The sequence below is a fragment of the Triturus cristatus genome, chromosome 1_1 (genome assembly GCF_964204655.1).
Source record: "Triturus cristatus chromosome 1_1, aTriCri1.1, whole genome shotgun sequence".
NCBI classification, from domain to species: Eukaryota; Metazoa; Chordata; class Amphibia; order Caudata; family Salamandridae; genus Triturus; species Triturus cristatus.
Window position 1 is genome coordinate 493,676,631 of NC_140579.1, and position 13,461 is coordinate 493,690,091.

At 46.7% G+C, this 13,461-nt stretch overlaps 1 pseudogene across 1 annotated transcript in view; it reads left to right on the top strand.

Moving 5' to 3' along the window:
- Window positions 1–13,461, top strand: part of LOC146870462 (large neutral amino acids transporter small subunit 2-like) — a 351,489-nt pseudogene that overhangs the window by 135,819 nt on the left and 202,209 nt on the right. Inside the window, exon 3 of the transcript XR_014978319.1 lies at window positions 3,440–3,591. The product of XR_014978319.1 is annotated as a large neutral amino acids transporter small subunit 2-like (transcript). The remainder of the gene's footprint in view (window positions 1–3,439; window positions 3,592–13,461) is intronic.

Here is a 13,461-nt window from a genome sequence, read left to right on the forward strand (position 1 = left end):
AAGCGGGGTGGGCACCCGGCAATGTCCCTGGCAGGGTGGGCACCTGCCAGAGGAATTCAGAAGCTGTATAGACGGGGCAAACGCCGGGTGGGCACCGGCTGTTAGAAATAAAAGCGCTCCTGAGCGCTAAAGGAAAATAAAAGCGCTTCTAAGCGCCTAGGGACACAGATAGAGCATTCCCAGCGCTCCAGCCCAAAAAGCACCACAAAGTCCAACAAAGTTCTTCCCTGCATGCAGCAGGGCAGGGGTGGGGGCAAGGCTGGACCCAGAGCCAGCTCACTGGGCCTCCAGGCAGGGAGGTAGTCCAGGTGGCGGTCCTCTGGTCCCGCAGCAGCAGCAGCCCCCCCTCAGGTAAGATCCTGGCAGAGAACAGTTTCTGTGGGGACACAGCCCCATTTTTATACAGGCAAACCCTTTGTTCAGGGTGAGGGGGAAAACCAGTCGCAGCTGGTTGGGGAGCACCCTTGATGTGCTCAGCCCCTCACTCTATTCACTGGCAGGGCTAGGGTCGTCAGTCGCACCACAGGGGGCGGGGCCAGCATTGTGTGTGGAAAACCCTGTCCTATTCAGGGCCCAGGTGTACTCCTCCCACCCATCTAGCTGCTGATCTCCCCATTCACCACTGGGTGACTCATCCTGACTCTGGGGAATCCCTAGCCCGTCACATGACATGACCAGCCAATCACGCGACAGACACACTGCACACAGAAGTGCCCACTTCTAGAAGTGGCACTTCCACACTAGGTACATGCACGCCGCACACATCATCGCGCAGCATTCACTCCCACGAGTCCGCACATACCAAACTCCGGCCTGCACACCCCACGCATCAGGAACTACTAGAGACACATACATTCCCCATGCATTCCTATGGGAAGGCAGGCCTATCTCACCACATGCACTCAGAGCACGCACGCACTTTACCCTGGGACACAGGGAAAGTGCGCAGAGACCAAACAATCACCACACCAAGTCACCAATAAAAAGCCAAAAAGTCCAGGGGTGAACCTGCCAGAAGGGCCAAGTCCAACAAGGTCCTTCTACAGAGCTGGAATTTTCCACTTGTTTATGCCAATTACATCCTGCTTGTAAATGCCCTCTCATCTTTGTTAGATCACTAATGGTATAAACGATCTTAATACTTCTGTCGAGAGGTGATGTTAAAGGAGCAGAGTATCTTGCTCCTGGCGACGGAAGGGCGCGGACGGGCGCAGACGGGCTTGCCTTTGGCGCGCCGCCTGCGCGTCCGCTGCACGTCGCAGAGAGCATCCTGTTTTATGGAGGGAGCTGGGCCGCTAGAACGCCGTCTTCCCAGCAAAGCCGTAAATGGCTGTAACTCCCTCCACAACAATCGAGTTAAACTCGCGGTGGACCGGGAAGCGCCTAACAAGGTAGAAACAATTTATTTCCTCAAGCAACAATTAGAGTGCTACAAGTTAAAATTGATTTTTTAAAACTGTGCAGAGAATTTGTGCATTAGGCTGAGCAATATTTACTTTCCAACATCGGTCACAAACACATCAGCATTGACCTACGCGCGTCCGCATCTTCTCCTCCCTATTAACATCCCTAAAATGGGGGTGGGAAAGGTGCAGGATTCTTTGTCTGAGAGGAAATCACTGCAAGTCCTTTGGGTCCTGCAAATCATAGCTTTGAACCAGTCTTCAGTGTTAATCTGCTCTTCTAATACAAGCAAACGCCTAGGGCTTTTGCGAGAAACGTTCTCTTCCTTTTACAAAAAGAAGCAAGAGAGAACTCTGATCCTTCAGTAAAGGTTGTTGAATCCTGGTATTTCCACTACCAAACAAGCCCCTATTACCAATCCTGGGTTCTTAGCTCCTTTGACCAATCCTGGATTTTTAGCCCCCTTGACCGAACACCGAGATGGTGTGCTTCCAAATTGTCATGGCTGCCGCTAGAATAGTGAGTCTCTCTTTACACATTTAGTGTAAATCCTTATTTACTGACTGGAACAGGACAGGTAGGTGTGCAGGAAAATCCATGCTTTCCCCAGTAAACACCAGTTTCTGTGGTAGTTCTTTCTCCTCATGGTAGAACTTGAAATGATGCTGTTTGTAGTTGCCCTGTTCACATGTAATTAGGTTCCTTAGTGAAATTCCTACTGTTGAAGAACCACTAACCATACCTCACAGGATTAACAGATGTTAGAAATGATTCCTACTACCGGCTGAACATAGTTTCTATAATTTGTCAATCAGCAGTTCTATCTTTTAATTTGTTGCAACAGCCTAACAACCTCTGCTTAACCTGCGAGAGAGGTTTGTGTCTTTTTCGGCAAGGGCAATACATTTGAAATGAGCAAGGCAACTGTTTGTAGATTATGGGTCTGTTGTAGAAGCTTTGCAACAAGATCTTCCCATGGATAGGTTCTTGCATAAATGTCTCCTGCCATACCGGAGGGTTTGTGCTGTGTTCCCTATCCAGCTTGCCCCTTCCATCCATTTACTTTGTGCTTTTCACCACTCAAATCTGGAAAGCACTAACTAAAAAATCAATTGGCATTTTATGGCAAAGACTCGAGGCCAGAGCTCAGGTTGGTCAGTCTACTTAAAAGAGCCACTTTTGGTAAGGACTCAATCTGTAGTGCCCTCCTCGTGATAGTCTTGTGACTAGTATTCCATTCTAAGCATCTAGGTTAAGACCCGTGATGGAGACAAAGAAGGTTCTGGCACTGAAGCAATAATTACATATTACTGTACAGGTTCTAGAAGAAAGATTTGAATCCTGCGGACTAGAAGGATAAAGTCTCTTTGTGTTCAGTTAATTCGTGTATGGATAATATAAGCTAACCATGTTTTAACTAAACATAACTTTTCTTTTCTTCCCATCTCTACTTCCTTTTGCCCTTCATCTCTCACTTCCACTTCTTTCTTCCCCCTGTTGCTGCATGTTTGTCCCTATTGTGACCATGTCACCCTCTCTCTGATGCTTAACTTTCTTCTTGTGACTGCTTTGCTGTCTTCTTGCCATTTTTTCACACCTCACCCTATATGTATCTCTTCCTATCTCTCTTGTGGTCCTGTCTCCCACCCATCCCTCTGTCAATCTTCCTGCCTTTTCATCTGTCTCCGTTTTTTTGTCTCTTCTTCATCTCTCTTTCATTTGATTCACCCTATGTCCCTTCTTCCTCCACATACCTCTTTATCTTCGCTATTTTTTTGTTGGATGTCTCCTTCTGTTACCTGATCTTTCACCTTTTGTCCCTTGATCCTCCCTCTGTCCCTTTTCTCTTTATTCATTGGCCCTCTCACTGATTCTTCGTATTCTGTGCTCCTTCATCTGTTCATTCGTCCTCTCTCTGTCCCTTCATCTGCCTTGTGTCCTTTCTCTCTTTTCTGGCTCTTCTTCGTTTCTGTGCCACGCTCTGCTTCCCTCATGTCACCGCTCTGTCCCTGGGCCCTTTCCGTCCTGCTCCCAGGTTCCTTAGGTTGTGGATCGCTGTGCTGGTTATGTATCCCACCAACCAGGCCGTCATCGCCCTCACCTTCTCCAACTATGTTCTTCAGCCACTCTTCCCCACCTGCTTCGCACCCGAGTCTGGTTTGCGGTTGCTGGCTGCCGTCTGTCTGCGTGAGTATCTCCTCTACTTTCAACCATTTACTCTGGAACATTGCTTTGATGCATTGATGGTGCATCTAATTAGGTTTGCTGAATTAGGAGAGTGGGCCCCCATACCAGTGTCACCCAGGTGGACCTTTGGACTCCTTCCTTAAGGTCTGACAGTAGAGGGGCTAGGATGAAGGTGCTTCCTGCTTTTCCAGAACAGACTGCCATACTGAGTTCAGTGGCTTTAAAGCTCAGCAAGACAAGCGAGCAAAGGCAGTCTGCGTTTAATGCGACAAATGGTATATTTGTAAAGAAAACTGAAACAAGTAAGGCATATAAATTGTTAAAGGATCTGCATGTGAAAAAGTCAGCTTTAAAAGATTTGTGGTCAAGCAGCGTGGAGACACGCTTTGGCGATTAACCCTACCCCGAGCTCTATGCTAGGAATCAGCGGTCTCTTTTCGTCATCTGCTCTTTGGAGTTCATCGTCTGTGTCTCGGCTATCGTTATTTACGTAGTGCTTTGGTGAAAAGGTCCCATGTTTGTTCAGAGAAAAAGTACAGAAAAGAATTTAAGCTGGGTGATATGTGCTGTGCCACAGTCGGAATCATTCAGTTAGAATGAATACTAGTGTATGGAAGATGTGTGATGCAGCGACCAGGGTGCCTGACTCCGGACCACGGGGTTCACAGTTCGATCCCTGGCGCTGGAGGCACTTTAGCCCAGCACCATGTGACTCTGGGCAATAGCTCGCTTAATCTTCCCGACGGCCCCCAGCGCTGGGACGCCTCTCCAGAGGTAGCTGTGTGCTTTACAAATGCTCATGTGAACAAGGCTCGGACGAGCCGAAACGTTATGGCGACATATTGCAAATAAAAATATCTGCACCTACCTGCTGGTCAGTGTCCGTATTGCTGTGTACGAGGCGAGGAGAGTTACCTGCTGCTCAGTTGCGGAACTTTGGAGAGATGTATATATATTCACTGAAAAAAACCATAGGTTTCAGGCACGTTATAGTTAGGAATTAGCATTTAAAAAACCCTAGAAATTCACTGAAAAAACGATAGGTTTCAGGGGCGTTATAATTAGCTGGACATTTCACTCGTACAAAACCATTGAAATTCCCCCATTATAGTTCAGCTAACTATAACTCACGCTCCCGCAATTCACTGCTGATGGCGTCACATATTACATCACTCATGACATGGTCAGTGACATCACTCATGACATCTTAAATGACATCACTGATGACCTCATCCAGTGAATGTGTGTTTTTCTGAAAATTAAATATGTTTTATATATGTATATCTCAAGGTCGATGGAAGAATAAATGGGTATACAAGTGTATAAATGGATGATTTTTTTGTGAAAAATTGATTGTATAACTGACTGATTAAGTGTATCTTAGTGAATACATGGGTTAGTGAGTAATGTTTAAATATGTAAATATCTGTATCAGTCTCTCACTTTGTGTATAAGTGCTGCATTGGTTGGTGAGTAGCTACATGAGTGTCTATATAGGTTATTAGTTGGTTTTTTGTGTATCAGTATGAGTGTCTGAGTGTCTGTATGGTTCGGTGGGGGGTATTACGTAGTGCATAGATGCATGAATGATTGACTCACTGTTTGTATGCGTTGAAGACAGCATGTGTGCAGGACTGTATGGGTGGATGAGTGTGTGTATTGGTGTGTTAGTGAGTGAATGACTGTCTCAATAGTGTCTTTATGAGTAACTGCATATGTTTTAAACTAGTATATGTGACTATTGGTATATATAAGTGAGTATATGTGACAGTGAGAGATTGGAAGAGTTCCTGTATGAATAAGTATGTGTTTCTATAAGTGATTGTTGAAAAGACTAAGTATGTGTAAGTTTCTGTAGAAGTAAGTGCGGTGGTGTGTGTATAACTGTATATGCAAGTAAATGGATGTTTGATTCTTTATTAGCATGAGTGACTATGTGTGTGAGTAACTATGGATGAGTGGCGTTGTGTAACAGGATGTATAGGTGTATGAGGATATATGATGAGTGAGTACATGTATGAGTGACTGTATAGGATTGTTGGTGAATGAGTGGATGTGTATGTGGATCTTAGAATTACTGAATAGGTAATAGTATGGTAATGGTAATGGAATGGTATTGGTATGTCCATTGTTTTGAAAATTTTATTTTCTATTTTTCAATGTGTGTATCAAAGGTTATATTAGGGTGAGAGGAGGTCTGCCACTCTATCACAAGGATGATGTCATCAGTGATGTCATCAGTGATGTAATTTGAGATGTCATCAGTGATGTCATGAGTGATGTCACTGACCATGTCATGAGTGATGTAATATGTGATGTCATCTTTAGTGCATTGCGGGCGCGCGAGTTATATTTAGCTGAACTAACTATAATGGGGGAATTTCAATGGTTTTGTACGAGTGAAATGTCCAGCTAACTAGAACGCCCCTGAAACCTATGTTTTTTTCAGTGAATTTCAAAAGTTTTTTAAATGCTAATTTCTAACTATGCCTACAGAGATGGGACATGTGAAGAAAGAAGAAAAAATGCACAGAAAGAAAAAAAAGAAATGCAGAAAGAAGCAACAGAAGTCCTCAAAGACGAAGAAAAGTGCAGGAAGAAGGAAAACGTGCAGAAAGAACAAACAGAAGAGCAGAAAGAAGCCTTGTTGCAAAATCATCCTGTACCCTCAACTTTTTCAGACGGATACTGGTGGTAACGGAGTCTGACTAACCAGTCCTAGAGCCAGTGCTATGTTAAAAGACACTTAGAATACAGTGAAAATACCTACATACACTAGGGAACACTATGCGTTGGGGTCCCCCTGTGATTAGCATGACCTCCTCTGTAAGCCCCTAGTAAATAATAGGGCAGGGGGTTTAAAACTACCTGTTTGCACACGTCACCTCAGGCCCCGTCCCCTCCCCTTACCACTGTGCAAACACGCTCTGTGGCCATTTTAAGTTGGGAGATTAAGTCCCCTTTAATCCTGAGTGCCCCAGGGGCAAAATTAGCCCACTAGGTATGTCCAGTAAGTGCCATTGCAGAGAGGTGTAAAAAGGGGCACGGCCTGCACCACCTCTCTGCAACGCAGTGCAGTGGCACTTACTGGAAGTACCTGGGGGGCTTGTTGTCCCCATGGCCCCTCCGGATGGAAGGGAAATTATTTCCCCAACTTAAAACGCGCCACAGGGCGTGTTTGCACACGTCACCTCAGGCCCCGTCCCCTCCCTTCCCCACTGTGTAAACACGCCCTGTGGCCGTTTTAAATTGGGAGATTAAATCCCCTTTAATCCTGAGGGTCCCCAGGGACAAATTAGCCCACTAGGTACGTCCAGTAAGCGCCATTGCAGAGAGGTGTAAAAAGGGGCACGGCCTGCACCACCTCTCTGCAACGCAGCGCAGTGGCGCTTACTGGAAGCACCTGGTGGGCTAGTTGTCCCCCAGGGTCCCTCAGGATTGAAGGGGAATTATTTCCCCAACTTAAAACGCGCCACAGGGTGTGTTTGCACACGTCACCTCAGGCCCCGTCCCCTCCCTTTACCACTGTGTAAACGCGCCCTGTGGCCGTTCTAAGTTGAGAATAAGTCTCCTTGAATCCTAAGGGTCCCTAGGGTCAAACTAGCCCACTAGATACCTCCAGTAAGTGCCACAGAGCTGCATTGCAGAGAGGTGTAAACAGGGGCGTGGCCTCAGAACACCTGTCTGCATCGCAGCTCCCTGGCGCATACTGGAGATACCTGTTGGGCTAGTTGGCCCTCAGGGACCCTCAGTATTGAAGGGGAATTAATTCCCTAACTTACAACTCGCCAGGGGGCGCGTTTGCACAATGGTGAAGGAAGAGGGCGTGGCCTGAGGTGACATGTCTGCAAACACGCCCTGTGGCACGTTTTAAGTTGGAGAATTAATTCCTCCTCAATCCTGAGGGTCCCTGGGGGCCAACTAGCCCACCAGGTACCTCCAGTATGCACCAGAGAGCTGCGTTGCAGAGAGGTGTTCAGAGGCTACGCCCCTTTTTACAACACTCTGCAACGCAGCGGCGCTTACTGGAGGTACCTGGTGGGCTAGTTGGACCCCACGGACCCTCAGGATTGAAGAGGAATTAATTCCTCAACTTAAAATGTGCCACAAGGCGTGTTTGCACACATGTCACCTCAGACCCCGACCCCTCCCTTCACCACTGTGCAAACGCGCCCCCTGGCGAGTTGTAAGTTGGGGAATTAATTCCCCTTCAATAATGAGGGTCCCTGGGGTGCAACTAGCCCACCTGCTATCTCCATTAAGCACCACAGAGCTGCGTTGCAGAGAGGTTTAAAAAGGGGCGTGGCCTCAGAACACTTCTCTGCAACGCAGCCCCTGGCGCATACTGGAGGTTCCTGGTGGGCTAGTTGGCCCCCAGAGACCCCCAGTATTCAAGGGGAATTAGTTCCCCATCTGCAAACGCGCCAGGGGGTGCGTTTGCAGAGTGCTGCAAGGAGAGGGCGTGGCCTCCGGCGTGATGCCGGCCTTATTATTTTTTTTTTAAGGGGGGGGCTGTGTGGTCCCCCTTCTTTTTCTAATTTATTGGCCCTGGGTACCCCATCCCCCAGGGCCTGCACCCTAATTTAAAAAAAAAAAAGAATTTTGGAAGGGGGCCGCGTGGCCCCCCTCCGGAGGCCTTAATCGGCCCCGGAGACCCCATCCCCCGGGGCATGGCATTTTTTTTTATTCTTTAGGATGGGGGCTGCGTTGCCCCCCTCCTCAGGCCGGCCTTTGTTTTTTAATTTTTATTTTAATAAAATTTTGGGGAGGGGGGCCGGTGTGGCCCCCATCCCGGGCCACTTATAGCCCCGGGGACCCCATCCCCTGGGGCTGGCCCTCTGCGATGGGGACTGTGGGGGGGGTCGTCAATCCCCCCACGGTCCCGCCGGCTCTCCGCGTCCCTCGGGAGCCGGCATTGCTTTTCCACATGGGGAGTTGCTAAGATGCAGCTCCCCGTGTGGAAAAGCAATTTGGTTTGTATTTTGAAAGAGAGAGCAGGTTTCCGTGCTCTCTCTTTCAAAATCCAAACCAAGTTTGCTATGGCAGGGCGAGAGCCACGAGGCTTCTGACCTGCCAGAGCAAACTACAGTACCCCGGGGGTAGGCACCCCGGGACACTGCAGGAGCCGGCCCTGGGGGGTGGCGGTCTCCAGGGTCATGACAAGGCTCCAGGAGGGGGGCCGCGCGTCCCTCCTCCCACAATTTACAAAGCCCCGGGGGGGGGTCCCCGGGGCAGTGTGCCCCCCGCAATCACAATTAAGTAGAGCCCCGGGGGGTGGATGTCCCCGGGGCCCCTCTGGGCCCCCATTACATAACAATATTGCCCCCTGGACTTGGCCCCCCCGGCGGCTAAATAGTATCGAAGCACAGGAGCCCGCTTCGTTTTTTTTTTCCCGCGGATTTTGCCGTTTAAAAAAAATATATATATTTTGGGCCCTGGGGGTCCTTGTGAGACCCCCTAAGCAGGCCTAGGGGGTCAGGGTGTTTCTACCCTGCCCCCTTTTCGTGTTTTGTGCATTTCTTTCATATTTGAGATGTCATCAGTGATGTCACTGACCATGTCATGAATTATGTAATATGTGACATCAGCAGTGGATTGCGGGTGCGCGTGTTATAGTTAGCAGAACTAACTATAACGGAGGAATTTCAATGGTTTTGTATGAGTGAAATGTCCAGCTAACTATAACAGCCCTGAAACCTATGGTTTTTTTCAGTGAATTTCTAAGGTTTTTTAAATGCTAATTCCTAACTATAACTTGTCTGAAACCTATGTTTTTTTCAGTGAATATAAAAAAACATAGTTTTCAGACATGTTATAGTTAGGAATTAGCATTGTGCTGCCACTAACCCTCCCGCTTGCCATGCATGGTCTTCTGTGCTGACATGGCCCCTCCCACCTTCCCTGTGTGGTCAGCTAGCTGCCCCTGACCCCCTCCCACCTTCCCTCCATGGTCTGTGTGTATGCCATCATAGTCTCACTGTTGCTCTCCATGATGTGTCTTGTTTCTAGTGCCCATCCTGCCTGACCTCCATGGTCATCTTGCTGCTCCTGCCCTGCCCCCTTGCCCCTGTTGCATAGTTCTGCTTATGCACAGAACTATGCACAGGAACCCAGGCCCTCAGTGAATTGTGGTGTACCAAAAAACTCACCTCAGAACCCAGAACCCCTTATCCGACAAGCATCAGTGTCCCATTCGTTATCCGAGTTTTAACTCGGCGGTCCCAATGTATAGACAACCCAGAACAAGCGACTTAGTATATATCTCAGGAATGGTGGGAATCAGAAATACCTGTTCGTAATTATTCTCATATCAGTCCACAACAGAATAAACAGAGACACAGTAAAGTTTAAAGAGTTTATTTTATAAACCTCGTGTCCTAAGATGCAGTAGTTTGGCTTACATAAGCAGACAAACGATTAAAATCAAAACCATCAGCATAGTTACAATATCATAGAAAATGAAAGGAGTAATCATACTAAAATGACAGCGGATCTAAGCCACCTTCCTTTCTCTAGCAAACTAATAGTATTATTATTAGAATAGTAAAAGGTCTCTAGGCTTGAATGGGGAACCCCATACCGTAAAGATCAGCTCAGTGAGATCACATCACAGGATCAGCTAGGCTCTGCTCCTGGGAAAGCTCTTCTTCCGAATGTGTTGAAAACATGTAACACTGCAATATTAAAAGCACCCAACTTTCAGGTATTTGCAGCTGCGTGCGTGTTATGGCTAAATAGTGGGCCGATCAACCTGAACCCAACACCATGCACCGTCTAGCGACCCAGACTGTTTCTTTACACTGTGTACAGACCAAGGTCGCTGCTCACTGTTTGGGATGTGAACAACAGACAGTTCTCATGTGAAGCAAAGTCGAGTAAGCATTTCTCAATTTAATAACATGTGACTACAGTGTCGTGTGCAAAAGCAGCAAAAGCGGCAAGATGGCTTTCTAACATATAACGCGGTTGTGCTAACTTAGCATTGTACAGATATAGATAACGATCTTCACTACACCCCCCCTTGATCGGACCACTAACCAGTAGGGGCGCACTTGCAAGAACGCAGAGTTCAAGTTTGATAGAACGGAACCAAGGGCATGAACTATAAGTCCATATAAGGTAAGTGAAAAAGTTCAAAGAAAAAAATAAAGAATTTTTTTTGAAAGAAGTGAAAAAAAACCATGTTAAGGATAAAAAAAAAACATCATTGAAGGACGTAGGACGAAATGAAAGTGCAAAATTCAATCCATCAATGTATAAGCACAATAAGTTGCAACAGCTTCCAAGAGGAAATCATTGGAACGTTCCGCAAAATTATCTGCCATCCAGTTCAGCACCGGGAAGGAACATACATGCTCCTCAACCACCGGAGCCTCCAGCACCAGTCGAGGACAACTGGCGTGCTCTTCAAGATAACTCCTTGCTAAGAAGTAAATCGCAGCTGTTCCGATGTCCCAATTCCCAAGGACTCCATGTGCTGCTCCACAGGCCATAATCCCGACGCCAGAACAGTCCAACTCATGAGCCACTAAGGGGCTCATCAGCCGATCATAATCCGGGGCAGGAGACACCGAGTTCGACAGACACAAATCCAGAGCCCATTGGAGCGGACAATCTAGGCAATGAAAGACGGGCTGCACACAAGTAAAGTAGGGAAACCGGAAGGACAATCCATAGGCTATGCTTAGAGTTGCCAGTGGTAAAGTGCCATAGTATTCAAGCATCCGGTTACGAAGATGGAGCAGCCAGGACATGTTGTCGTGTGACGCAAGTTGTGCATCAATAGCGCAGGGTGCAGATCAACAAAAGTATTCCAGCTATGAGGGCGAGAAGTAAAGGGAGACCTCCGAAGACGCTGGAAAAAATAGAATGAAAAAAGGCCGGGATCACACCAAAAATAGTTTGAAAGGAGGTCACGAAGCCGGAGCCCACAATTTAAAAAAAATGAGCCATGCCACTTGTTGACGAGGCCATAAAGATAGTCTGAATCAGAGTCCCAAGATGAAGTGGGAGATCAGTGTTCAAAAGCGCTTGCACCTCAGTGCGGGTGTTTGCTACGTGAAGGACAAATGTTTCCCGGGATGAAGTCAACGCGACTTCTTTTTGAGACAATAGAGCCATTATTCTGCTAATCTTGTTGAACTCTGCTTTCAAGGTTGGAATGGAAGGCCAGATGGATACATCCAGCCGTCCATGCGGGGGTGGGAAAAGGACGTTATTACAGCAGACTACTCTCTGTGATACAGTCACTATGTAGGGAATTCCCACTAACATCCCACAGCAAGCTTCATTATTCAACAGCAAATAACTACCGTTAGCAAGCAGCGTAAAAGACGGTGTTATAACTGGCACACGGATCCCTTTCAGGACGCAAGCTAAATTAGGGGCGTGCACATTACATGCACCATGCAATTGAATGTGCCTACACACAACAGAGTGAGCCGGAGTGGAAGTGCACTCTTCACCTTTCAAGTATACCTCTTTTCCGTCTCTCACACATCTATATGTGAATGGGAGTTACCAAACTTTGTGCAGGAAGGCAGTACCAAGTTGTTCATATCTGCCTAGAGCATAATGTTTCATGCACGAACTGAATTTAAACAGGGTGAACGGTAATGTGATCAACCCATGTATAAGCCACACAGCGGAATTCAATTCAACAACAGAGAAAGGCAAAGGTTCTAATTTCTCAATGTGTAGTAATGAATATGTAGCATCTTTCATGGACATGAACTGTTGTTTCGCAGTTAAATTAAAAGGAAGGAACAAAGATGAAGTGTTCATGTAATCCCAAGGGACTTTCCCTGCCTTTAACGTTTGCAAGGTCCATGCAAACTGCATAATAGAACGCAATTGGTTTTGACCATGATACAATACAGACAAATCATCCTGCACAATGTCTACCACAGATGAAACAATATTATCTAAGGTATAAATTCAAGAAGACCGGGTGTTAATGCTATTATCTATTACAGCCAATACTTTCTCCATATTGGCTTGGTCAATAGCTCGTAATCGGGACGCAGCCTCAATTTGCGACAACTTCCAAACTTCGTTGTAAATAGCATACACCCATCTCTTGGACCTGCCAACCGCAGGACCCTTAACAAAGTCATTCAATCTATTTTGTCGTTCAAACGTAATAAATGAAGTTTAACAGACGCTAAAGTCGAATTTTGCAGCCAAGATTGGCATAACTTCCCTACTGAGTAGATAGTTACAGTGTGAGAAGATTCAAAACGGGGGTCTACACGAACCTGTGTATACCCCTGCGCTAAATCCAGAAACCGATGTTGACAGGAGTCCGAACTCGTCTGCCACACCAACCACCCTTCTGGATTCAATTCAGAAATATTGAAGGATGTGTTGGAAACATATGTCTGCAACGTAGCAAGGGACAGATCCGTATGGTTACCCCAATTAGAATAAGCACCCAGACCCGGAATGGAGGGAGAATTTAATTTTTTAGAAGTAACCAATCCAAAACAGGTAGTCTGAAAAATTGACGAATTTAAAAATAACATGTGATTCGGGATAAGACCGGCACGATGTAAAGCTTCTGTTCCCTGTACTTTCCACGGTTTGGAGCCCCAAACCGATTTGAGATCGATAGTAGCTTTCCATAGATCATACCCTCCAATTGCCAACTCGTCCATAAAGGACTTGGAATACAACAATTTGGTGTGTGTCAGTTTAACTTTGGAAGCAGACTCGGGCACAACCTTAAAATAAAAAGAGGCCGGATTTGACACACTAAAATCAGAAAAATAGGTGAATTTATCCACTAACGTGGCAGAGCTGCCCATCCTAGGGGCGGGACAGTGTTCCCATTGTGTATAATTTACAAAATTTCTAAACGTATTTGCTTTG